At 41.6% G+C, this 27,500-nt stretch overlaps 2 long non-coding RNA genes and 1 other non-coding gene across 3 annotated transcripts in view; 1 reads left to right on the forward strand and 2 right to left on the reverse strand.

Annotated features, from left to right (window-relative positions):
- Positions 1-13,342, reverse strand: part of LOC128423660 (uncharacterized) — a 47,787-nt gene extending 34,445 nt beyond the window's left edge. The window contains exons 1-2 of the long non-coding RNA XR_008332813.1: positions 12,739-13,342; positions 7,230-7,325 (exon numbers count right to left, since the gene is read on the reverse strand). This is a non-coding gene — a long non-coding RNA (uncharacterized LOC128423660). The remainder of the gene's footprint in view (positions 1-7,229; positions 7,326-12,738) is intronic.
- A 2,822-nt stretch (positions 13,343-16,164) lies between these two features.
- Positions 16,165-27,500, reverse strand: part of LOC128423123 (uncharacterized) — a 39,205-nt gene continuing 27,869 nt past the window's right edge. Inside the window, exon 3 of the long non-coding RNA XR_008332682.1 lies at positions 16,165-16,443. This is a non-coding gene — a long non-coding RNA (uncharacterized LOC128423123). The remainder of the gene's footprint in view (positions 16,444-27,500) is intronic.
- LOC128423800 (U6 spliceosomal RNA) lies at positions 26,817-26,920 on the forward strand. The gene has a single exon (XR_008332861.1). It is a non-coding gene; the product is annotated as a U6 spliceosomal RNA (small nuclear RNA).

Consider the following 27,500-nt stretch of genomic DNA (forward strand, 5'->3'; position numbering starts at 1 on the left):
TGTGGTTTTTCACATTGTACGACGCCCTGAGCATGGTTTTAAGTATGGAAAAGTGTCATACAAATAAAATGATGTATGTATGTAATTAACAGCCTGTTGTGGGGCTATATGACACTAGTGTCCTGAGAGAGGGGCTTATTGGGGGAAGGGACCTGGACAGCAAGAGCTCTGCCAATGCTCTTGCCACTGGTTGTTAATAAATTTTTGTTTTCAAAAATGACAAAATTTTTGAAAAGCAACAAGGGAAGAATGAATCTTTCACTTCGGTTTCTCTCAATTTCTTATTTTTCTAGTTTGTCACATTTCCTCATCACTGTGATTTTTTTTAAGCGATTAAAAATCATTAGGATTTTTGTGTACATTTCTCCTTATACATTTTTGTATGAAATTTCCCCCTGTATTATATTTTCACTGAAATATGCATTTGCATGCTCATTTCCCCCTAATATACACTTTCTTTGAGAAGTACTTATTTCAAAGGAAAGCTATGTTTTGGTTATCATATTGTTTGGGAAAGTGCAAGTTAGGTAGATTTGCATTATTAAAATGCTGAACTGAAGCAGAGTTCTCCCCCATCCCTACAAGCAATATGAAATCTCTGCCACAGCCGCCTCCCCCCCCCCCAATTTGGGAACCAAAGGGCTTACTGATTGCTTCACTAGCACGATGTCACACAAGTCATTACACCCATACTGCAGGAATTGTTGCTTAGCTTCTATATAACAGGCAAAAATTGTGGGAAACTGCAGTCAAATATAACTATGCATAGATGCTACTCAGTGCATGAAGAGCTTAAGAGCAGAGAGGTCTGTTGCTAGACCTAGCAGGACCGGTGGTCAAGGATGATGGGAGTTATAGTCCAGTAACAGCTGGAGGCCCAAGTTTGAGAAACACTACCCTAGACTCAGCTAAGTCACACACCCTTACCCTCTATGAGGAAGTGAAGCTGCTTCTCTTCCCTTCTCTCACTCTCTTCTCACCATGTGATCCATCAGGACAAATGTGTAAAGACCACATGTTTGAACTTTGTGAATTGTGTAATTTGTACCCAAGAATAATCTACTTGTGTTCTTCTTGCTGCTGCATAAAACAGACCTTTGGATTTAGTAAGTAAAGCTTTAAAATTTACTTAACAGTATGTAGTCTGTTCACTGCAAGAGCTCTAAGCAGACTAAACAGGATATACAAAAGGGTTTGACAACCTATATTCCATGCTATGCTGCTAGTTAACTCTGAAAGTGTTTTTAACTGCTGGGGACTTTCTCATGCTGAAGAGTGTGAAAAGCCCTATGTTTTGAATCTAGGTGCCCAGCCAATTCTTTTTGTTAATTCTACATGTGGATCAGATCTATTTTCCACTTCCACAGAGCAGTCCCACTGATATCAAGGAATTATAGCTGTAGTCTACCTAACTCATGGAACCTTATTTCAAAAATCTTTGTTGTTTCCTTTGACATTATAACCAAGTTTGTCCATTCCAGTGCTCCTCCTGGTGTTTAAAGATATATCTGTATAACTAAAGTGAATGGGAAGCACCACTTTAAACTAAAGGGTTTGGTGTGACTTTCATTATATTACTTTATAAACAATATGCGATAAGATTTGGTGTTCCATGTAGTTGGACGTCTACATGCAACAAATCCCATTGCCTCTTTTTCTAAGTAGAAGCAGCTTCAGGTAGTTGAAGCAGAGAAAAAGCAGGTATGGGAAGAGAAAAGGAAAGTATTTTTTTTTCCTGCCCAATGTTCTTCTACTCCAAATCGCCACCATGGATTTGGAGAGGAGGGATAAAACAGCTGAAGGTATGACTTGGAGCAGAGAAACAGTGGGTTGGGAAAGGTTAAGTGCCCCCTCTCCCCCGACACTTCTACTCTCTAAACATCCCCCTCCCAAAGCTATCCTTGCTTAGAAAAAGGGCAAAGCATCCATCAAGGGATCCTTGCACATATCTGTAATGTGTACTTAGGCCTTGAAACTGCAGGGTTCCCTGCTAACTATAATGCTTTTACACCTTGTACGGATCAGCCTGTGAATGCTGCTACAATTACTTTCTAAAAAGAGAGGTGTCGGGGCTCAAGTATGCTTGGAAGCCACATCCTCAAACCTAAAAATGCTACCCTCAAACCCATATATGTAGGAGGTAGCTCTAGTTACTCTGTGATGAAAGAGAAAATCACTCTGCACCTTCACAGTGGCACCCTTCTTTATATTTCACATGGTCAAGGACTGAGGTCCTGGCATTCTTAGCATGTGGCTACAGGGATACAGTATACGCTTCTGGTGTGGATGCTAACACTACAGCACAACACCTGCAGCCATGGAAAACTACTCTAAAGGCAAGAGGCTGGTCCTCCAGCACAGAAGAACATCCACTTCCCTGCAAACAGAACAATGGACCTTAAACCACTACAGAAGTAGCCTTTAACAGGTGGGCAAAACCGGACCATCTCCAGATTCCTGACACTTTATGAAGCCACCCTATGCCTACTGCTCCCTCCCCTTCTCTTTTGCGCCTTTTGTTGGGCAGCGACTGAATGGGTGAAATAAATAAGCATACTGAGGTGTGTGGAGGTAGAAATCAGGTTGTAAGAAGAAAATGTTAGTGTCATTAAAAGCTTTGAAATCTTTAATTTAAAAAAGAAGCCTCAGGAGAAACCCTCCCTGGAGAGCTGCTGCTCCATTTACTGAGATGTAGCAGATGGAGGTTTTAAACTAGAGCTATCCATGTATTGTTAACTCAAACCTACAAGGAAGGCCTAGAACCAGTCTCAGGGTTTTTTTGTAGATAGTAGAAGGAACGTACAACCATGACAGAATCATGATGGTTTCATTCTTTCACTCATTATTCTTTCCTCAGTTTCATTATTAGCAGAAATGAAAAGCTAGGAAAGTGACACAATAACCCAAGCTCACTATAAAAGCCATATATTGCATTATGGTGCAGAAAGGGTAAATTACTGCTACAAGTGCTTCCAGAAATCTAAATTCAGACACATACTCACCATTTGACATTTTCTTCATATGAAAATATGTGGTAAACCCATTTATGCTCCAGGAATTTTAGATGTACTGCTTAATGCTGTTCAAATCATTTTCATATCATAAAAATATTTTTGAGTTTGTTTTTTATACATCTATTCCCCCTACTGGCGATATTTATTTTTATTTGGATGTGTAAAAAAAAGAAAATGTTTTACCAACAGAAAGAGAAAATAGAATCAGGATTGATTTGTTCAAAGTGTTATAATATTCCTTTGTGGGTGCCAGCTACCTTACACAGTCTTGAGAAAAAAATAAAATGTGATGTTCCTAGCATAATCTTGTCCCTGCTCATATTCTCTGCTGTGGTAAATAATCCCCCTCTCAGCCCATCATCTAAATATTTGTTTTAAACCATAGATTCAATCTAGTACCTTGCATATGATGCTTTAAAATAAGCATATATAATTGTACTAAGGGAAATCAGAAAGGTGCACTGGGGAATGTGTTGATTTACAAAGGGGAGATTCAAAACCTGCCTCAGCCATGAAATTCACTCAGGAACACTGTATGTGCTACAGGTTCAGGCATGGAACTGAAACATGCAACATGTACTCCTAAAAACACAAATGTTGGTGTTCCACACCTGCCTTTTTACTTGGTAATGGATGCATTTATCATTAAATACTGAGTAACTTGCTATAAAATTTTAAAGTGTACTCAATGAAAAGTATAATTTAAATAACAAACTACGCACAAACTTGTGTTTTCAACCTTGTGTGTGATGGGGTACAGATGGGTAGAGGAATTGGGAAAGGCTTGTTTTATAAGCAAAACTCCACTGGCAATTCTTATGATCCAAACCATTATGTTTTTAGGAGTATCGATGAAGCACCATAGAATCTAAGAGGTGCTGCCCAACATCTGTTTCAATCTTAAAGGGTGGAAACCTTGGAACCCTTGCTACTGTGATCTATTTAGACCTTGCGGAGCAAATTTTACTTAAATCATAAACATGTGCATTGGGAGTTGAGGGGAAATCACATTTCAGCTGTTCTATATCTTTGTGCTTTATGATCACAGTTAGGAACTGCCTTGGGCTTAGGAGTAGCCTAGCACTCAAAGCTCCTCCACTTGCCAGGTCTGTCTTTTGGGGAAATCCTCAAAATGGTTGCTTCCCAACTGTGGCATTCTTTTTCTCCTGAGTGTGAATATTTATCAGAGGCAACCTAAGGCGTCTGTGTTTTGGCAAACATGGCCTAAGGGTAAGTTTTGTAATACAGCTGCATCTGTACTATAATACAGGGTTTTTTTGTGTAGTCTTGAAATCTCTACTAGTGATAGGTTGAACTGTGATGTCATAGAATGCTTCTGAAAGTTTTAATTGTTCATTGAATTAATCCATCCTATGTGTTGGAAGCTGAAGCTCTGTTTGGCTGAAACAAGAGACATGGGGAAGGAATCTGAGGACTGTAAAGTAGGAAGATGACTCATCAGAAGAAAAGCTAAGGGGCAGGGCACTCATAGGCAGAACAGCTGAAGAAAGGGGACAGAACAGCTAGTAGACTGAAAAAATGGGAATATAAGTAAATAGTAGATGAAGGAAAGGCAGAAAGAGTATACAGCTGAAGGAGGAACAAATGAGAAAAGAGATGGCTGAAAAACACTATTTATCCCATTTGTTTAAACTTCGGTAAATCTTAACCATATCATTAAAGCTCTGCACATATATCTGTTAGCTATTCCTATCCCAATTCAGGTACCCTTATAAACACAGTTGTAAACACTGTTACTGTTATGCAGATGTCTGAAGTTGTATAAATGATGACATGTTAATAAATTGGGGTGGGAGGGAATAGGATTACGAACAGTATATTCAACAGCCATTTTCATCAACCTAACAACCTAAAAAATTAATGCCTGGGCTTCTATCTTATAGAATTTTTAAAATTTCAGTTTAAAAATATATATAAGCTTTATTTCCATTCTACTATTGTGACTTACCACACTTTGGTAACCGTGAGAATTCATTCCCTGATTTAACACTCAAATCCTTTTTCTCATATATAATTCTTATGAAAAATTGATTTTCCAGCATTAGGTCATGTGACTAGATCCTAATCACATGAATATTAGACTGTTAGGTCCTCAGTGCAAGGACCTATCCTCTTGTACTCTGTAAAATGCCATGCACATTGATGGCACATTATTTCTACTAATACTAATACTGTACTGAATGCTTCTGTTCTGATCTGCATGAGTAACAATTTATTACAAAAAGGGTTTAAGAACTGACATAATGTATTTTTCAAATGAGAGACAAAGGAAGAAATTTTCACTGATGGTGAAACAAGAAACAAATGTTTCTTTCTGTCCTAAAATGGGAGTGCATACTCAGAAATAGCCAACCAGACATAGTGCATTTTTGCTAAATACATGCTCTGTGTTTAGAGGCAGTATACCTCTGAATACCAAACACTGTGATTAAATAATAAGCGAAAGCTTTTGCTTGTATGTCCTGCTTGCCAACTTTCAGGGGAATCTTAGCCACCCACTGTTGGAAACAGGATGCTGGTCTACATTGTACCATTGGGACTCTCCTTATGTTCTTACATTGAAATGGATTCTGCAAGGCGAGTCCATTTGTGCACGAAGCTAATCAGATGGCCAGTACTTTCACCCACTTTCACAGTATCAGTCACTTGTTTGGGGGATGGAGATGATTCAAAGTACCCCATTCCTATATCCCCATCAATAGGTGATCATTGCACTTTTACATAAAATACATTTAAGCCTGCCCCTTGTTCTTGAGGTTCAATATGGTTGTCAATGCAGAACAGATAGTTGAAGGGAGCCATTTTTAACCAAATTATGTTCCAATGTAGCATTCATTCTGAATTATGGATGTGGGAAATTATATTTTTTTAAAAACGACAAAGATTTTGCACAAATGATTGTGCTTACTGCCTGCAATGCCTGTAAGGCAATGCCACTCTTATGTCAGCAGTGTTGCAGGGATATTGACCTTAGTGTTGCAAACAGATCTGGCAGCTCAAATGATCAACATGCCAAGGTTCAAATGCGGCATGTTTATAACCAGAGAAAATAAATGATTCCTAGGAAAGAGAAAAAACTTTTTGAGCAGCTGATTGCATTTTATGGACTTAAAATAGCTGATATCATCAGTGTGCTACACATGGCAGAGAGAAATAACTAATTAACAAGGAATTCCCTATGAAAACATAATTCTAAAGCATTTTGGCTTCACATTTCAACAGATGGACTGCAGAAGATACTAGAGGGGGTGGGAAACCAAGCTGAGCCAACTAAGTGATGGTTTTCTAGCCGAACCAGAAAATATTTTTATTCTTATTTTGACAAATCTGAAAAGAATTCAGAGCCAACATTTCCAAAGATAGGAGCCTGCAGAAAGGCTTCTAAATTCACGCTTCCAAATCCAGGACCCCATGTAAGTGGCTTGATTTCCCCCCAAACATAATGACAAACAGTCCCCATTGATTTCCCCACAGCAGAGAGAATGCTTAGAGACAGATAATGAAAGGGTGTGAGCCTACCATCCCCAGAAGGCTCTAGGGGAAAACCCTAGTCAGATAGTTAATTTAAGTGAATTGATCATGTGTCCCAAGCATTTGAAGCCAAAATCTTAAGTGAAGGAAAGTAGAACTTCGGCTGTTTCTATGTTATCATGTAAAGTCCATGAGGTCCAGTGTGTAAAAGGCTGGGTTTGGATCCCGCATCCTCTCCTGATGGAGGAGTGTGTCAGTACACACCACGTTCAGTCAGAAAGTCATTCGCAAACTGGAGGGTTAGGGACAACTGAATTCTACTACTGAGCAAAGACCCTTTCCCATCACAACTCTACCTGCAACCACTTTTCACTGGATTGCAATAGCTAGGTGCAATGCAGGGGAAATGTAATGCCTTTCCATTTCATTGATTTCTATAGTATTTGAACATGCTTAGTTTCCTTGGGATTGCATCCGCTATTCTTGTAACTCCATAGTGCCAGATGTAGTACAGAAAATAGGTACTGATATAGTGAAAAATAACAAATAAATAAAAATGGAACAATTTTGAGCCAAAACAAAACTGGATGAGTTATTTCAACTATTTCAGATTACCATTCCAGGTGCCAAAAATAACAAACAAGAAATCGCCCATCTATACCAGATTTGATTTTATTAGCTCCAAAGTAAAGCTAGTCTGACTGCACTGCTAATAACACATACCTGTTCCTTTGTAACGGATGGAAGTACAGCCTTGCAATTAGTTGATATCTATCCTAGTTCTTCATCACTGGAGCTGGCAGAGTATACAAAATTGACCTAAAGAGAAAAACAAAGGAGGCGTGTTTTTAACTTTGTGGCTTTTTAAAAGCATATTCTAGAAGATTACAATGTAGTCTCTACAAAAGCACTCATAAAGCAGTAGTATAATAGGGAGCATTCAAAATCCATATTAGAACAATACTTTTATCAGGCTTACCAAAATATTACAGAATAGTGTGCAATACTCTACTGCAATCTCTGTCAGAAAAACAGTAATGCACAGTGGGAAGAAAAAACTTTGATTTTTAAGCCATGAAATCTACATCTAATCATAGTCTTAGGATGAAATGGGAGAGGTGGTACCAGGCATTCAAATGAGGCTATGCTGGTATATTTGCACATATACCGTACCTCCTGGTAACAAGAAGCATAACAATGGCTTGTTCTCCATCTCTTAAAACATAAGAACTTACTCTAAGCAAGCAACAGAAACAACAAAAAGCCCTGTGACACCATAAAGGCTAACATATTTATTACAGCATAAGCTTTCATAAACTAGATCCCACTTCTTCAGATGCATGAAATGCTATCCTCAGTTGGTTGGTGTGTGTGTGTGTGTGTGTGTGTGTGTATTATAGGGGGGGTTAAAAACGTAAACAGTGGTGTCAAGTGTCAATGACATGCAAAAGTATAGTTGGCGACCATTCAATTACAGCTTAAATGTACACAAAATAAGCACAGTGATCATTTGCAAGTACAGTAGCTATAGAATGATCCTACAGGAACCCAATTCTCAATGGCTTTACAATCAAACACGAGCACTTTGAATCAGGGCCATAAGTGAGCCAACATTAACTGCTTAAACCAGGGATGGTAAACCTGTGACTTGCCAGATGTTGGACTCCAACTCCCATCAGACCCAACTAGTATGGACAATGGTAATTTGAGTATTGATTTTGATTATTTAATTTCTATACCACTTAATATACGAAAAATATCTCTACACAGTGTACAAAATACTGAAGCAACAGACAACTTAAACAAACTATTACAAAAATATGCACTTACATATAAGAAGTAATACAAAGCTACAAATATATAAATCAGTATCAGTTCATTTTCCTTTTGACACACTCTCCCTCTCAGCCTCCTCCAGGTTCTCACCCAAGGTCCAAACAAACTCTCAGCTCACCCAGAATAGTCTCACAACGAGAAGAGTTCCTGGAAACAGCAGACATCATCCTAGTCTCTCACTTGAGACTTGCTTTTTATGGGCAGACCCAAGGTGGGTGCCCACGGCTGTGTCCCATTCAGCTGCACTGTCTACAACCAGTTCCTGGTACAGCAGCTTTATTGAGCTTTCCAGAGGGACCAGAGGATGGGAATAGGGCTCTCCACCACTTACAGCTCTTTTTTCAACCTCTATCCTCTCTTCCTTCTCCCCTAGCTGCTTATTATTCAGCACAGGGTCCCCATTCCTAGCTTAAACACAAACAAGGTGGTTTCCCACTACCTGATCCTAGTTAGCAATCTTGCAGCTATATTGCTGTACTTTACAGCAACTTGCAACACTTTGGAAAACTGCTGAAAGGCTACTTGCGCTTCTAAAGAGAGAGTTGGATCTAGGAGTATCCCCAAGAAATGCAACCCTATCCAGAATAGGTTTGAATACCACCAGCCCACACAACCAAACTGACCACCAACATAACCTCCACCTTTTTTTATACACTTAATTACCAATCCCAGTCATTGGTTCAGCATTTTCACCACCTGACCAGAATTAGATGAAATAGGAAAAGCAGGAAGTTCTGTGTTATTCACATATGCTTGACGCCACACTACAAATCTCCTGATGACTTGACTTAGCAGTTTTTACAAAGATATTGAACAGCAGTCTCATGAAAATGGGGGTTAAGATCAGTTGTCTAGAAAGGCAATTGCCTAGAAATGTTTTTTATAATAATTGTTTTCCCCACCAAACTATCGGATTACCTGTAAATGCAGACAGCCCCCAAAATATTAGATTTGGTCCACCTTTCAGGCATTTTCTGTACTCCATTTCAGCAAATTATGTCTTTCCCTCTGTGCTTAGCATTTCTGATCACCTACAGTCTCAGGGACTAACTCTACAATTTGGCAGAGTGAGGCACACACCTCAGGTGGTGGTTTTCTGATGTACTATGAAAGATCACCTATTTGCCAATTAATAAGTTTATTATATTTGTTTTATACATTTACTACCATAGAGCTATCTTGCCCTCTCCATAGGCTCCTACATCTATGGTTTGAGAAGCTGAGATCTAAAGAACTACTTAAGCTCAGACAGCACAGTGGAGTCTTTTATTCCCCTCTTAAACTCCCTACAGTTTCAAAAGAGATTTGCTGTGCAGCATGGTGTGAGGCTAATGTTCAAGAGAAACAAATCTAAAGCCTCCTTGGGTTCATGGAACTAGTTTCACAGTTGTTTGGATCCTGGCCAGTATTGTCCCAACTATGTGACAATGTTAAGAGTTATGCATTACAAAGCTATGCTGTATACCTGCTAATACAGTGAAATACACACAGCTTTCCCACAAGCATACCACACCCCATCTCATGTACAATGCAGAAATACACTGAGGTAAGCCCTGGTTACCAGCAGGTATATGTGCAAGAGTCGGACAGGACTAAACGACTAAACAACAACAAAGCCCTGGTGAGCCCAAAGTCTCTAACAAGTCTGAATGACATACACAAGCAACAACAAAAAGGCTATTTGAGCTTCATGTTACAATTTTAGCAAGTACTCAACACAGTTCTGTAGCAAGTGCACATTATAACTAATATATGAAGAAGTCCTAAAAATTTGATTAATAGAAAGGCAAGATAGAAGCATATTAAATAAATAAATTAAGGCAACATTAGTTTTGTTACCATCCTGAACTTGGCCATTGCAGGCTCTGTGTCCCGGCTAATCAAGAACTTAGGGGCACTCTAAGCTGACCTTTATGAAAAAGAAGTGATGATCTCTGGCACTATTAAACAGTCCTTGCAGTATGATCCTATATATGCTTGTTTGGAAGTAAGGCCACAATCCTACACACTCACACTTGGGAATAACTCCTACTGTATCAGTGGGATATATACTTTTGTGTAGGCATACACAGGCTTGCTCCATAAGTCTCAAAGAGTTAAATAGAGAATTAACTTCCTATTATACATGTTTAGGATTGCACTGCAATCAAATGAGATTTTTTCTCCTTCTAAGTATACCTAATAGTGTAGCCTTTGGCTGTACACTTTCTACAATGGTTTTATATTATAATGCATGAAGGAATAATTTGGGAAGGGTAAGCATGCATGTCTATTTCAAAAAGAATGCAGGCACAAACAATCCCTGGAGTTTGAATCAGGATTTTCCACCAAGCACTCATTTTCTGCTGGAAACAGGTGTGCTTGCTACCTTTTTCATATTTGCAGCTCTGAAGCCACAGGTGTGCACAACAGTATCTTCTGGAAGTAGTATGAGATCAAGCCATATTGGTAATAGAAAAAAGAGGCCAAAGAACACTTATTAGAAGCATATCTCAACTTAAGAGCTCCCCAAACCACCCAATCACACGTACAAAAAAGAGAACACTGCCAAATGCTCAGCAGTAGCTCCATATACCTGTCCATTCACTGTTTACATTTTAATGGAAATTCTTTTCCATCCCTAACACAGCATGCTTTAGAAGCCAAAAACAAATGCTGCATCAATGGAAGATGAATTTATGTTGACCTTTACCAGGAAAGCACTGTAAGACAGAGCACTTAAGCATTTAGAGTGCAGTACATCTTCACATATTATGCAGCTCCATGGCAATAGGGAAAGTGCTAACCCAGTAAAGTTACCCAGGGGACATAAAATGCAGTATATAAAACTCTCTAGCGGAATGTTATATAATATTCCCAGGTCAGGATTTGCAACTTTTGAAGACTTCTTTGTTCCATCTGGACAGGGGGGAGATTTGTGGATTCAGAATTCAATATATATATATTTTTAAGTGCCACAAATATAGACTTGCTTTCTTTTAATGCCTAGCTACAAATCGTAAGAGAAAATATTAGTGGTAAAACTGGGCTCATACTCCTTAAGTCTCTATTACGAAAGTTAAGTCCATTCATTCAAATAAAACAACTCCAGAGTACAGTATGTGATTTGCAACTTGAGTTTAAACCTAATAATTAAACTTTTTCAAGAGTATGTATTTCCTGCATGAAAAGTTAAATATTACATGTACTTGAAAACTGCAACCAAACGTTTAACAAGCTATTTAAATATGAATGTGTGCTGAGTGGTATGAAAAACTCGCCACCCCCAACCTTCACATTCTTGCTAATAGCACTTTTAAGTCCACCTTCCCACAAAGAACACACACAACTATCCTGTGTTTAGGTCCAGAGAGAGGTTTTCCTTTTAGCTGCTCACAATGCTTTTTATCTGTTCTTTACATCAACTCACCATCCCTCACCACACAGAATCTCTAGTCTAGAATAGGGATTCCCAGCATCCAGAAGATGTAAACTAGAATTCCCCTCATTCTTGACCATTTGCTATGGTTGGCCACCAGATTGGCCACCCCAGGTCTAAATTGTACATGGTTTCCCCCCCCCCATACCAACTGAACCACTGCTTCCCTTGACAAGAGCCAGCCCAAAACATTGGGCTACCTGAAGCAGATAGTGCCTCTCTGTACTTCATGTACAAAAGCCACCGAGACTGGCAGTTTAGTATCACTTCAACACTGACAATGGGACAACACCCTCCATATTACCTGAGTGCAGCAGGCTAGCTTAGAAGGCACAGAGTAGCCTCACTCTGCCCTGCCCTTGATAGTTCATCCAACAGGAGTAAACAGTATGTGAACTCCAACACATAAACACATACAGCACACAAAGGCTTCCAACGTACTTCCAATTCTTGTCTCAAGAAGTCACTGTTCAAATGCTAAGGAGTGGCTTATCCAAGGCCACCATTAAACTCACACCCACCAACCTGCCCCGTTAGATCAAGAAACACAGTTGCGAGCTCATTACATTCCTTCATAGGTTTGAAACCTGACCTCCCGACCCTTCCTTCATTTTACTCAGTTTCATCTAGAAAACCAGTTTCCTAAACCACTTCTTCAACTGATCAGTGGAAACCTTTAACTGGGCTGCACAAACCCCTACCTGCAATTGGCTGTATTAGCATTAGCCTTCCATTTCCTTATTTAGGAATGAGGTACTTTTTAAGAAGTAGGGAAATAAAAAGAATAAAATATGTGGGAATAACTAACACCAGGGCAAATCATTATTTATATAGTGTGTGTGTGTGTGTGTGTGTGTGTGTGTGTATAAAGTGAATCCCAAAGTGATGTATAACTCAATCTCCTTCAAGCACCTCTAAACTTGGGATTTGAACCTTGACCTAAGGCAATAATTATAAATCCAATTATAATAAACTCACTTTTCTCCCTCCTAACCTACGTAGAGAGTATATATTTTCTTATGCTGTTTTTCTGGGGGGGGGGAACCCCCCTCTTTCTCACGCGGGCTTCCCGATTCTAATTTCCCACAGGGTCTCTTCTGTTGAGCACCCACCCCTTGGGCTGGATCCAGACTCTGCCTTGCGTCAAAGGAGTTGTTAAGACGTTAACCCCAGCCGAGCGCGGGGACGTTAAAAAACGCCGCGACGCAATGATGAATGGGGTTGCTAGGCCGGCATCTTAAAAGCCCAGGCTTTGGCTTCTCTTTTAACTGTTTCAAACTGACAGAGCCATAGATCACACAAACGCGCCCGCTAAAAGGAGAGAGGCATTTGGTCATTTCGCTTAAGAAAATCACGCGTGCACGAGCCTGCTCAGCCTCTCAGCGTCTTCCGAGAGGAGGACCGGGCTCTTTTCTCACGCGCACCTGCGTAGGCATATGTGACAGAAAACGAACCGCGGGATACTGGAAAAGCAGCAGCTCTCAGCTATCGCCGTTCCCCTTCAGCACAAAGCGCGCGGGCGCTACGCCTCCAGCGCTTTGCAATCACGCCTAGAAGAGGCTAAAGCGCTTGCGCATGCGCAGAATTTCCCGTTGTTTGGCGCGCGCGGCCGCGACTCTTCCTGTTCCCCTCCCCCTCCCACCCTTTCTCTCTTTCTCTTTTTCTTTTTCCCCCCTCTCTCTCTCTCTCTCTCTCTCCTCCTTGTGGAGAAGTTGGCGCGCTGCCCGCTCAGGCATTCAGCGCAAGCTCCTCAGGGATCAGCAAGCAAAGTCACAGTCTGCACAAACAGAGCTTTCAAATTCATAAAATTCATAGGATTTTTCACAAATGAATGAACACAATTTTCTACCAATTTCCTCATTATGCAAATATGCAAAATATCAAATTTAGGCCAATTAGGGTCCTCCACAGTCCCAAATTCACCCGTTTAAGCCATAATTGCAGAAACTATCAAATAATTACGGCCGCTAATTGGAAATATTTGTGACAGATACAACAAATTCTTGCACAAATTACATTTCATTTTAGGAACCACTGCGCGCCACTGAAATTTTATCGAAGTCTAATTTAACTTACATAATGAGTTGAATTGAGTACTTGTTATCAAATTTGAGCAATTCATAGCTCCGTAATGTGGAATGATCAAATAAATTAAAAGGGAATTTATTCAATATTTTTGTTGTGATCCTTTTTTTTCGAAACCATTGCTATTTTGTGGGGAATTTCCTTCCTCCTCTCGCTCCCGCTGCCTGAGGTGGCTGACATCTGTCATAAAAAAATATATTTTAAAAAAACAAAACAACCACCCCACCAGCTGCAGTGGGAAGAAGGAGGAGGGAAAGCAAGCAGCAGCAGTCTCCGCGAGCTGCCCTGATAGCTGACAGAAGAGGAAGGGCAACATTTCCAGTCATGGTTCCTTCCTCAGCGCTATCATTCTTAGCCCAGAGAGAGAGGCAGCGAGAAATCATAATACAAACATGCTCGACTTTCCTGACGGGGAGGAGGTGGCGGGGAATAAAAAAAACCACCTCGGGATTTATTTCATTTACACTTCCGGGTGAATGGCGAGAACAAGAAGCGTGACTTGTGTGAACGGAATTGTGCTGACACCCTAAGCGCCCTTTCCCCTCGCCTGGCCCCGGGAAACTAAAAGGCGCTTCCCCTCAACTGCCTGCTCGATTCGAATTCCATCGCCACCCTTAGCCCACCCTGTCCACGTGACTGTTTCTCGCCAATCCGATCTTAGGGTGAAGGCTTCAAATTTAACACACTTTTGGGGGAGGGAGATTCCCACGGGAGCTGAATGCCAGCCCTAAAGATCAGGGTCTTTGGATGCCCATGAGCGTCTTTATCTGCCATTGTTTCCCATTTCTTGTTCGCCTTAGCCCTAAAGTTACAGTTCTAGACCCAGGCTTTTAGGGAAAAATTTGTCGTGGCAAGCAAGCCCTACATTTAAACCAAAACCACCCCCTTCTAACGGGGTGATAGGATATCGATCAGAAAAGGTTTTGTGATGTGTGTCAGGCTCAACCTTCGGCGAGTCTCTCGTTAAGGGAATGCAGCCCAGCGCCATTGGTTGTGTTCCCATGTTGTTTTAAGGCCATCCAATCGATCGGAATAAAATATTTTTGGCAACCAATCTGGATTAACGCACTTCCAGACAATCTAGTCTTGCGGGATGCAGGCCTTGTAGCCAGTCAAAATTCCAATTTTAAACAGAGGATAACCTGTTTACATTTTGAGGATAACCTGTTTACATTCATGGATTCATCCAGAGAATATGTATATGTATATAAAGATGTAATCTTCTATATTAGGGAAGAGTGTGATTAACCTTTGCACAAACACATGTGAATTGCTCACCCAGCCTGTTATATCAAAACAGACTTTCACATATACTGTAACGTATGGGTATATATGGAATTATATGTCCAATATAATATAATATGTCCAATATATTAGCAATGTATATTCTTCACAGCGGCCACTATTCAGTAGTGAGCCATACTTTCTTAAACCCACTGATATTAATGGAATTTCAGTGTATAACACTGTGCTCTGAATTATGGCCAGTTTGTTAGTGCTAATATGATCTATTCAGTACTGGCATAACTATATATAATTATATGCAATACATATATTGTGTACATGATATACATAATATATGCACTTCCTTAGTCAATGGTCAGGGAGTAGTTTATTATTATTGGCCCATTTTGCAGAAAATTCCTTAAATAGGGAAAAAATGTGTAAGGCTCATAATACAATAATGCAATATATGGCACTCTGTATATATGTATACAATGTGTGTGCTTGTACTATTATATATAACTTGCATTTATCTCTGTATACCCCTGAGTTGCCCTCTCAGGAGAAGGTCAGCTCCCTGGCCAGAGACGTTATTTTTCTTCCTCACCGCCATTCTCACATCCACACACGCACCATTTTTAACTGCCTGTGGCCTCGTTGGCGGATTATAAATGTCTTCTTCTCGCTGTGATTTGTTTAATCCGTGGAAATGGTGCTGGTCCTATGTAAACAAGCCAAGTGCGGAATGAAGGCAGCCACCCATGCGTGGCCAGCCTGCCTATTTGTCAGAAAACCTTCATAAATACTGAGCCGGGGCTGGGCAAGGATGTGATGTCTCCATTTTTGCCAGGAAAGGGCACGAGGAAGACAAAGCGAAGCAGTGCGCCGTGTAACCTTTAAGGGACAGATAGAGTGTTGTGCTGCTCTTCGCCAGAGACTCGCTCGCTCGCTCGCTCCCCTCCCTCCACCTCTCTCTCTCTCCCTCTCGGTAATTCACCGCCAGCGAGGATGGATGACGGGTTATCCAGAGTATCTAGACCCGTTTCTGCGTGCAGCATGTATGTGTGCAAAGACAAAGTGACGAAGACAGTCCAATAATATCTTCGTCCCTGAACCATTCTGCAATCCAGCTCTAATTGTCTGGCAAGCTGACACGCTCGCATCCAGTTGTGGGGCTTTTGTGGGGTTTGGAGCGGAAAATGTGGCCCATCCAGCTTGGTAGGCGCACCCAGAAAGCGTCGGATCGTTCTGTGAAGAAATTCGCCTTTCTTTCTTTCTTTTTTCAAAGGTTTACTTTTTCAGTTATCCGTGTTGCTGGACAATACCTTATTATTTTCTTAGGCTCTGCTTCGCATTGATCCGATCTTGTGTCCGCTGGAGATTTTAAGAGAAACACATATGTGTTTGATCAGAGCAGCAATTACCTCCTGTAATTATTACAGTCCTTATTTATTACAAAAAAGTGAGAAAATGTCGAGTATTAAAACGTGAAAGCAGCTATTAATCAAACCTTTACACCTTCTTTAGCTCAGGCGTGATGGTGGGTATTATCATAAATCTACTCTGATAGTAACACAAGAATAATGAGTTCAGTAATGATAGCGATGATGATGATAATGATTTTAACCAACAAAGAATAGTGTAGATTTATTGCTAATAACGTGGTACAGGAACCTCTTCATTAAAAATTACCTATATGTACTCCTCATGGTTGAATATGAGATTGCCAGGAGTTGTTTGGGTGCGTTGTGGCGCTCCAAACAACTGTTAAGGAGCAGCAACTTGAACTAGCGAATGGTGACCCGGAACTACTTATAATGCCGATTTCTAAAGTAGGCAGCTCGATATACACTGTCCAGAAACGCCCCTAAATAATTCGGCTTCCTTCTCGCGTCTTCCCTACCCACCCGCAGCAGGAGAGCTAATTCGGGTGTAACCTCCTCCATACACACACACAAACACGTGCGAACGTGTTATGCCCAGTCAGAATGATTAACAAGATTCATGGAGAACACATGCATAAATTTGGCCTTGTTTAGAGAAAGCGAGGCAGAATTGTGAATGCCGAAAGGCACACTTGGCCCCAACCCTGCGAATGAAATATACCCACCTCCCAAGCTACAGGGAAGCAAGTCCTCTGCACAAGACTTTAACTCTACTTGCTTATGAGAATCTTGGTTTAGCTCAGCAAATTTGAAAATATTTGCATTAAGGGGAGGGAGCATTTTTTGTTTTGTTTTGAGTGGAAGATCGACCTGATTCTGGCGTGGCAGATTTTAGTTCGTCGCTGTTTCATTGCCTTTACGGGAAGGACTGTGGAGTAAATGTACTGGGGTTGTATATTGCTGAGTTCGTAGGAATTATTGGCTTCTGTGTTTAAGAGGATGGAGAAGGAATGCTTGGTGCAAGGAGATGAGGGTTAGACAAGCGGTCGGTACAGTTTGAGGATACACACACCTGAGCCATTACAGCGCACAGAATTAATCAGTATTTGGGGACCTAACAGACAATGGGGGCTTGCTGTCATGTCTTCGCCTCGCCACAGAGCAAACGCAAAGGCAAGTCGGCGGCAGCGCCTGCGCTCATGCGCTCCTTCCACTAAAAACAATAAAGGTCATTTTCTACTGAAGTCTGACGTGGATGCTCAAACACACACACAGGCTTTGTGGAGTTTGTCCTTATATTTAAAGTTTAAAGTCTTCACGAATTTTATAGGTATTCAGGTAAACGCGATTCTCTCCCCCCCCCCCAATTCAGGATATTTGGAAAATAAACTCACTATTGGGTCTGCTGCCACCATAGTTTTATGCATTTCATAAGTCTTAATTCCTCTCATCCCTAGTTTTAAGGAGTTATATCGACATTATTTCACAGGTATTGAATCTTACCCAGTCCTTACACATCGATACGTTTATTTTAGCTAGTTATGTTCCACCACCCATTTAAAGGGTAGAGATGTTAGTGGTTTGTTTGCTTTTTAAATTATCTTTCTTGTTCTCGGGTTTGTTTGTTTTTGTTTGTTTTGGATATTTTATCGCAAATATGGAGAGAACATTTTTTTTTACAAAACACCATGAGCTAATAAGATTGAATGTAAAATAATTTATATATCACCCATTAACAAAACCCCGATTCTCCAGAATCGCCAAGGGAGTAGGCAGAATACCTGGGAGTATGTCACAGAGACTTACAATCATATCATGGTTGAATTAGCGTTTGGAGGAAACTTAAAGGACATCTAGTCTGCCCTACTGCTCAATGCCCGCTTACTTGAGGAAATCCAAGAGCCCTTATTACGATATCAGTAGTAATTTGGCTATTTACCTCAGCGAAACGTGACTTACTCTCTTTCTAGCTGCTTGTGTGTATTGCAGGAAGCTGTAGCAGGTAAAGATTCAGCCTTTGTCGGGTCTCTGGAGAGAGTGACGAAAAATAACCACCTCCTCCCCAGTTATACTCCTCTCTCTATTATTTTAAGAAATATCAGCCTTTAAAGTGATAACAAAATTTCCAAGATTGATTCACGATGCGCCCAATATAATACTGACATAATTGCCTTGTGTTACATAATAAACAAAACATCTGTAGCATTATAACCTTGGTGATGAGTTATGAAACCAAGGTATGGGCCAATTAGCTGGCTGGTATTTTTATTTTTTTTAAAGTAAGACTCTATAAACATCGGTTTTAAATTGTCCTAATTAGTAACTTGCTCATTAATTAACTTTCTGATTAATTGTGTAGCAATCTAATTTGCAGATGAGGCACTTCAACAGTAATACCTTGTAACTCCTTCGCTTGTCTTTAACATTCTCCAGCATTCAAGGCCGTCTTAGACCGGCTGGCCATTCTAGTTACAAGGGAAACGTGATGGTGATGCTTATTTGAATATGGCAGTAAGAACAGGCCAGGGACAAAGCAGTTGCGCAGAAAATGCGCACTCATGGAAACAGATTCACTATCCAGTGAAGCTGGGACCTACAATCATGATTACTATACTATCATTATACTAAGTGCATTGTTTTAACTGGATTATGGGACCCGTCGCAATTTTACAGTACAGTCTATCTGAAACTTTTTATATTTTGATGTTGAACTTCACTTATTGCATCCACTAATCCAGTTAAGCCAGGTCTTTTGGTCTTGGGCTGCTGTCAAATGTTTAAAAGACTGATGAGAGCGCTGTAATTGGAGTTACCCAAGCCCATTCCATAAATTATGCCAGTTACTGTTATGTAACTTTAAAGACCTGATTCTTAATAAATTTACTTGTAAACAAGCCCGATGCACCTAATCGGAACTTACTTTGGAATTGTGTGTTGGGGTCCTTTTTACTAAGTGACTGGGAGTAATGAATCCATTGACAGCCACAAATTAACAAAAAGGAAAAAGCAGCACACACCCAACACCAAACTTTCAAGCCAGTGCAATTGATTTCAAGGAAGCCTCCTTTCAGCTAAGCGTGCTTAAGGAAGCAATCTTCAAATGCGACTTTTAATCGGACGAGTACGATGTTGGTGGCACCGTTGTCAGGCTGACTTCACCTCTGGTTTCGAGGAATGCGCTGAAGGTGATTCCTCCCAAACCATGCATTATTCTCTTGCCTCATTTAGGCGAGAGAAACTCTCCGCTTCTTTTTATACCTTCCACTTGCCCCACTATTGAGATTCTCAAATCAAGCGACTAATTGAACCATTAACCAGTTAAATTCGAGTCAGTTAGTCAACTTAAAACCCAAACTGGGATGCTAATGGATGGTAATAACAGATCAGATTCTCTCTGTATATTTCATGCTATTTTTATGTGTGTGAAGGTGCAATGTAGCTTTAGCCTTTCCCTTCTCAACCAGTAACCTTTTCTCCTCCCCCCCCCCATTTTGTTTTTCTTACCCCAGGTGATTATGAGAAGCTGGAGGTAATGTAATAATACCAGACAATAAAGGAATAGCGGGCGACATGTAAACCACAGGGTTGGCTGGAATTGAAATATCTCATGGATGGTTTGATATATTTGCATCAGAAAGCCGGGCAAGATTTTCCCGGCTTCCCCCGATTGGCTGCGTTTCCCCCACCAGAGCTATTGTGGCCCGGGTTTGTCTGTGGGGGGAAGAAAGCGAGAGAGAGAGAGAGAAGAAAAGCCTTTCCCCCTTATGGCAGATCATTCTCTAAGTGAATAGAGATGAAGGCAGGGATATTAAGTGACTCTATAAAACATCCCGGACACAATTGTGTGATTGATGGAGGACAAAGTGGGAACAGCAGGACACACGATCCTGGGAGAAGGCGCGCTGTCAATGCGAGAAACCCATCTCTGGAAACAGCTTCTCCTGGAGGAGTTTGCAGTCTATTTGTATGAGTAATCAGCTGAGCCCCCTCTCTGTCAGCCGTGTTTACTCACTGATTTTCTCAACAAGACAACCATTGACACTGGATGGATGGGGCTAATCTGGCGCAGAACTGGCGGCTTTGCAGAGGCTACAGGTCGAAAATGGAGCGCCGCGCCAGCTTCACCTCGCCTAATCTAGCGGCTAATATTTATTAGAGCCAATTTAGAGCGCTGCTCTCGCAAAGAGCAAGCAAAGGCGCGGCTACAATTAATAACGCCACCATCGCCCATCAGATGAATATAGAAATATAGGACGGCGAGGAGAAGGAGGGCGGGTGCTCGGGAGAAATCTATAACACCCCCCACCCCCCAAAAGTGGTCCGCTGCCAAAGGCTCCAAGAAATACCCAAAGCAACTCCCGGGGAAAGCGCTTGGCGAAGCGCATTTGCGCGGGTCCTGCGATTCCTTCGCCATTGTGCCCAGCGAGGGGGAGGGGCGGGGGGGGCGGGGAGACATCCGCTTGCTCCATGGTCTTTTGTGTTGCAAAGATGCGCACCTCCAGCTTCCACTGGCTGCCCGGAGCACCAAATAAATATAGGTTAGTCCTAGATTCAAGCGTTTACACACACATTTGGGCCATAAACATATATTGCCTCCCTACCAATATTTACCCTTGTGATTACAGTCCGGAAGGAAGAGAGAGGCACCCAGAGAACGAACACACACACACACACACGGGAGGGTAACGTAGCAAAATTATCTACAAACTGAAATGGATATGAAGTATATCTTAGATCGCTGGTGTACATCATTAACAATGCTCTATGGTCATCTGTGCACATTCCCCTCTATTTGTGCCTGCCTATACAATAATAATGGGTGCCTGGCCCATTAATGTATCTTTATCTGCAACAGACATACAAGGAGAGTCACTTGCATAAAGGGTTTGCTGGTACATTGGAGAGGGCTCCTTGATTACCCACCTGGAATAAGCGGGCAAGTTGCATATCAACATCTGTTCGACTAAACGCATTACATGCACAGGCTGGGGTTATTTGCGTGATACAGATGCTGATGCTACACACATGGACACACCAAAATGGAATTATGCAAACTGTTATATATGTATGTAATATGAACATCTGTTATATTAATGGCTCATATAAATGCACATACACAATGCCAGAGTAGCCTTAGTGGATGGAATGTGGATTCAAATCCAGGATACAAATCCCTTACAGCCCTCAAATGTGCATATTGCATTGGGCAGATCACCATCTTCCCTATTGATCTTGGACTTCTCAGTGCTGGTGGGATAAGAAGTCCTGTTCTGAGTTCATGGGCAGGATCAATAAATAAATATATTATATAGTGTGCTCTCTATTTTATACATAGTACATAATGCATATATATATAATATGCATATTGACCACATGTAATATATGTGTTTATATATACACACATGCATAGAATGCATGCCAGTATCATGCATGCATGAAGTATGCATTTCTCTGTTGTACACACATCAAATTTTGCATATATAGTAGTTATTGCATGATGATAGGCACCCATCACACATACTGCCGAAAATTAGCCACATTGGCTTGTTGCAGCAAATGCTAGCAAGATTCTTGTGACACTTGGAAGATTGATTGGGGCCTGAGCTCTTGTGGTCTATAGTCTGCTTCATGAGAGACATAAAGTGGCCTGGAATGCAAAAATGCCTGAATTAAGCACTGTATATTCATGTACTGCATGTGCGTACTATAAGCTTTTGTACAGATTCAGCACACACACTTGTACATTGCATATTAGGGATACCATATGCAATGGATGACCATCTGCGGTGTCTTTGCACATTCAATATTTATCAGAATATAACAAACATTCCCCCACATATCATCACAGTCACATGTCATGTGTGTGTGGGGGGGGGTGTAAGTGTGCAGTTCATAGATTATAGACATCATATACATTCATCTGCCCCAAAGAACTGCCGGTGTGTCTGAGATTAGGATAGCTCTTTCTATACTCTACTCTGGCTGGTGTGGGTCAAGGGGGGGGGGAAGAATCCATCATTGCAGAGGGTTGGACTAGATGACCCTCTGGGTCCCTTCCAATTCTACAATGCTATGATTCTATGACCAACTAGTAGCTGCCATGTCTGCTGACGGCTCCTTAAAGGTTAAAGGAGAAAGTCGCAGGGAACCTCCTCACCCGGGTCAGAATTCTGGAAGGGAGGGTGGGGCTTTAACCTTTCCCTCTCGCCATCCTGCGCCAGATATTTGCTGGGGGCAGAGGAAGCTCCCACTCTCCCAAATGAAAGCCTTTTCTTCCAGCGCCCTGGGAGCAAAGGGTTAAAGCCCTCTGCCTCTCAGGGTTTCCCCGCGCCTGTTATTTTAGTGTCTGGCCGGGGTGGGAAACACGTCACCCGCCGGCTTGCTGCTGCTGCTGCCGCTGCTTGTCTTGCTTGGCCCCAGCTTTACGCCGCCCTCCCGACAGAGGGCAGAGGGTCCGGGAGGCCAGGCGCCGCGGCTGGCGAGGCGGCCGTTTTGGCCGGCTTGTGGCGCAGAGCCTGGCCGGCCGCCGCCTTGCCCTTTGCAGCAGAGTGCGGCCCGGGCGCCTCTCCTGCTGTCCCCCCGGCGGCCGCTCGGCGCTAATTGCTCGGCTCCCTGCCTGCCCACACCTCGGCTAATTCCCCGCTTCTCATTCTGCGGGGAGGCGGCGGCTGGCGGGGCGGGCGGGGAGCAGCGGCGCCACGCCGGCCCCTCCTCGGAGCGCGCGCCTGATTCCGGCGTGTGGCGTCCATCAAGGCCTCCCTCGAAAGGGCGGTTCGCTAAATTAGCAGCTTGGCTGTATAATCAGGCTCTGGCCGTCGAGGCCGCTGAGCTCGCCCGTAGAACCAGGTGAGGCTGCAGCGTCTAATGGGCTGGGAGGTGTGACGGAGATGCTAAGTTGGCAATTAAACCTCACCGATATCATTCGATCGCGATTTTAGGGCAGCGTCAGGTTATTACCGCTAGAGGGGAAAGAAGGCGAGCGAGATCTCTTACATATAAAAGCAGATCGGCATTAAAATTAGGGGAAAGTTGACATCACTCTAAAACGATTCGGCTCTCGCTTTCCTAGCTGGGATCTGTGAGGCCCCAAAACATGTTGAAACTCATTTTTATGTTTATTTCTGTTTGGGCTCCCGCCGAGTATACACTTATAAAAATGCCGGTGAGTTTGACCGGATCCCCCTAAGAATCGAGAGCCTCATCCACCGCCGTCTGTTCTAATTTTTTTTTCCCACACGCAAGTACACACCCTCCTGCAATGTAGGAAAAGTCCTATGAAAAATAGATAAAGTGACCACATGACCCAGATGTGCGTCCCTAAGTGCTAATGCGTATACACGTTAGAAGATACGCGCGCGAGTTTTTTCCTCGTGCTGGGGGGCAGGGATATTGATCATCTGAAAAAGGCGGGGGGAGAAAGAGAGAATAGTATTTGTAGTGTAAGCCCCTGAGAGATGACACTTAGATAGATTTACTCGCCCTTGGTCTGTCAGAATAAGAGAAGCCTGGAGGAATGGAACGCTTGAGAAGAAAGAGTTAAAAGTAAACTTAATTTAGAGGTGAAAACAAAAGGAAAGGGTAAACATTTAGAGAAAAGGTTACTTAAAGTGTAGCTCTGAGCGCTGAGACTCCTAACTGAAAAGCGCTGCTTGTGCCATACAAAGCTCAGCAGCATCACCTCCCTCTGAAATTTCCTTTTAAGTGTAAACACGTTGGGTTGCCTGCCTGTTAATGTACCATTTAAATATATTAACCCATGTACATACTCTATTTAAACAGCTCTCTTCACTAGAAAATATTTTTTCCACATTTAAACTTGAAGGCCATTTTCTATTTATTCCAAGGAAAAAAAATGTCCCCATGGTGTTTGATGCACTTAAATACCTAAATTGAAATATAACCGAAAAATATTATTAGCTTTATCTGCTGACACAAGGGAGGCAGGTTAAAGTATTTTTCATTTAATTTAATAGTGAATACAGCACTTAAGACACTTGATGATTTATTGATCAAATAGAAATCAGGGCATCCAACAGCTACTTATTTAATCCCCATTCCCACAATTAAATATGATTTCCCTCCTCCCTTTCCCACAATTTGTGCACCCAGCCTTAAGGCTGTCAAAGACTGGAAAGGGTTTAGAGACTCTTAGAAGATTATAAATCTCTTCCCACCCACCCCTTCCTTCTCTCTATGAAGGATGGGCAATCCATATGAACCTCCATTGAACTGTAAACAGGATTTTAATGGACAGTAATGGCTCTGTGATTTTTAGCTATTGTTCCAAAATGACCAGCGTGTTTATGGTTCTTGTTTTAAAAAAACAAATCAGAAAATTAGAATTAAATAAGTAGCTGTTTGATGCCTGGTAAAAAGGGCTTCAGAAGGTTTTGCATACACATTGTTTTTACCTCTTGGTTGCGTGGTAGTTCAGGTGATTAATTCACAAAAGTAAACTGGGGTACCTGTTATATATGAGTAACTGAAGTCTTATTTTAATGTAATGTGGGCTAGAGGGCTGCTCTATTAGGGCAAAGTTAATTTATAGTTAACATAGTATGGGTGCTGAGCTGGGGCTGATGGGAGTTATGGTCCAAAAGATTTGGAGGACACCAGTTTGGCAAAGGCTGCCAATATCTACCTTCTGTTCCCAGCTCATGAAAATGACGATTGTTGTATTTGTAAAGCACTATGTACACTATAGGGCTATATAATAATAAGTGCAGGAAAATGTAACAGAGCCTAAATGAGGAGAGTAAGGTCACATCCCTTGGCAGGCCTTAAGTTGGGGTTCTATACTGTAGTGAGAGTGTAGAACTCCCTCTAAAATCTATGATTCTAGGAATGGTTTCATTGACCAACCTAACATCACTTTGCTTACTGTCCCAAACCAAATTCTATTTCTAACCCTATTTCTACCATCCAGTGAAAATCCTACACTACACTCCCTGATTTGTTTCCTCTAAGAGTTATACGCTCTATTGGCATGACCCATGGCACTCTATTTTTTTAAACATAGTTTTAAAATGAAAATTAATAAAAATCTAACATGGTTGCATTGAGATTTAGCTTTGTTTACATTAGAGCTTATGACATGAAACAATTACATAAAATTTAAAATCAACTATAAACAATGAGATAAACATTCCTAGATATATCAACAAAATTGTGTCAAAGTATGTATGCCAAAATTACTACATACATGAAATGATGGATAATAACGTGTGTTGCTTAGATTGGTGACCATAAATCAAAGTTATTTTGCATCAGTAACAATTAGAATTTATAAAGTTAAAAGGCTCACAATACTTTTAAGTTCTGACTACAGCTTCAAGTACATTTGAAATTTCACTTTTAGCAGCATAGTACAAGTTTAGTCCAGCAAATAAGAGTGATGCTCTTAGACCCGGTCGTACAGAGACAACAGTATTCACACTAACTTTGAGGACAAATATGAGAGAGATTATGGTGATTAAGATCAAGAGCTTTGATCTGGGAATTCCCATTTCAAATATAGATCTGCCATGAATATACTGGGTGGCTTTAGGCCAGGCTTACACAATATGTGATCCAGTCACATGTTCTCCTTGTTTTTGAAGTCCCAGGCAAGAAAAAATATAAAGGTAAAGGGACCCCTGACCATTAGGTCCAGTCGTGACCGACTCTGGGGTTGCGACGCTCATATCGCTTTTTTGGCCAAGGGAGCCGGCGTGCAGCTTCCGGGTCATGTGGCCAGCATGACTAAGCCGCTTCTGGCGAACCAGAGCAGCGCATGGAAACGCCGTTTACCTTCTCGCCAGAGCGGTACCTATTTATCTACTTGCACTTTGACGTGCTTTCGAACTGCTAGGTTGGCAGGAGCAGGGACCGAGCAACGGGAGCTCACCCCCTCATGGAGATTCGAACTGCCGACCTTCTGGTTTAACCCACAGCGCCACCCGCGTCCCAACCAAGAAAAAATAGGAGGTTGCTAATAGAGACCCTGGTTGTATCAATGTTTAAATGCCTGGTGGATCAGGCATTATGTTGACCACTATTCCTTGCTTCAGCAAACTTTATGTAAATAGGTTATTAATAACACTGGCATACCTTAGTACTGATATGATGGCCGTGTACACATTGCCATATTAAATCTCTGCTAGCTTGTTCTTTTTCTCAATACAGATCAAAGCTGGTTTGGGGAAACACATATCAAAATAACATTTCTTAAGAAATGACAGGATAGATATGGACTGTGGCTAAAGCTGTGTGTACAAAAGTTCAAAAACCAATGGCAGGAGCACACTGGATGCAGAGCAAACAGGAGTGTGTACACAAATGTGTGGTGTGCAGAGCAAACACTTAAGAAACAATCCCCAAAGAGGTGCTTGTTTTGGCATCACACTAAAATTGGAATGATACACAGAAGATTAAAGTGACTCCTACGCACAAATGACACACACATTTATAAACCATTCCATATTTGTAAATACTTCTAAAGGGGTAATTAGAATATGGCAAAGGAATAACAGAGAGGGTAGACCTTACCCCCCCCTGAAGAACATAATTCAGATATTCTAAGCAGCTCATCTTGGTAAAGGTTGTTAAGATGGACGAGGAGCCATTGTCCTTGGCAGACTTAAAGCTAGAGACTAACACCACCACTGGTGCTATTTACAATTTATCTATAGGGCAAGCAGCAAGCTCTACCATTTGGCAAAGGGAGGTGGCCATCTCAGAAAGTTGATTTTGGGTGTCATGAAGGGGTGGTTAATTATTATTACTGTATTTTTATTGCTAGTGCTGGGCATCTGTGGAATTTTCTCTCAGCTTTTGAAAACACTTGTCTGCCGTTGGGTACTAGGCACCTTGGGTAGAAAGGGAGCAATTTGTTGTTCCACTACAGGTTGCAGAGTCCTTTGGGCCAGCCTGAGATGCACATAGTGCTTTACCACACAATTCTATGTCTGTTTACTTAGAAGTTAAGTCAATGGAGCACTTAAGTTCAATGGAGCACTTAATCCCTCATGTCTTGAGAACCACAGCCTGAGAGTATTCAAAGCATAT

The sequence above is a fragment of the Podarcis raffonei genome, chromosome 11 (genome assembly GCF_027172205.1).
Source record: "Podarcis raffonei isolate rPodRaf1 chromosome 11, rPodRaf1.pri, whole genome shotgun sequence".
NCBI classification, from domain to species: domain Eukaryota; kingdom Metazoa; phylum Chordata; class Lepidosauria; order Squamata; family Lacertidae; genus Podarcis; species Podarcis raffonei.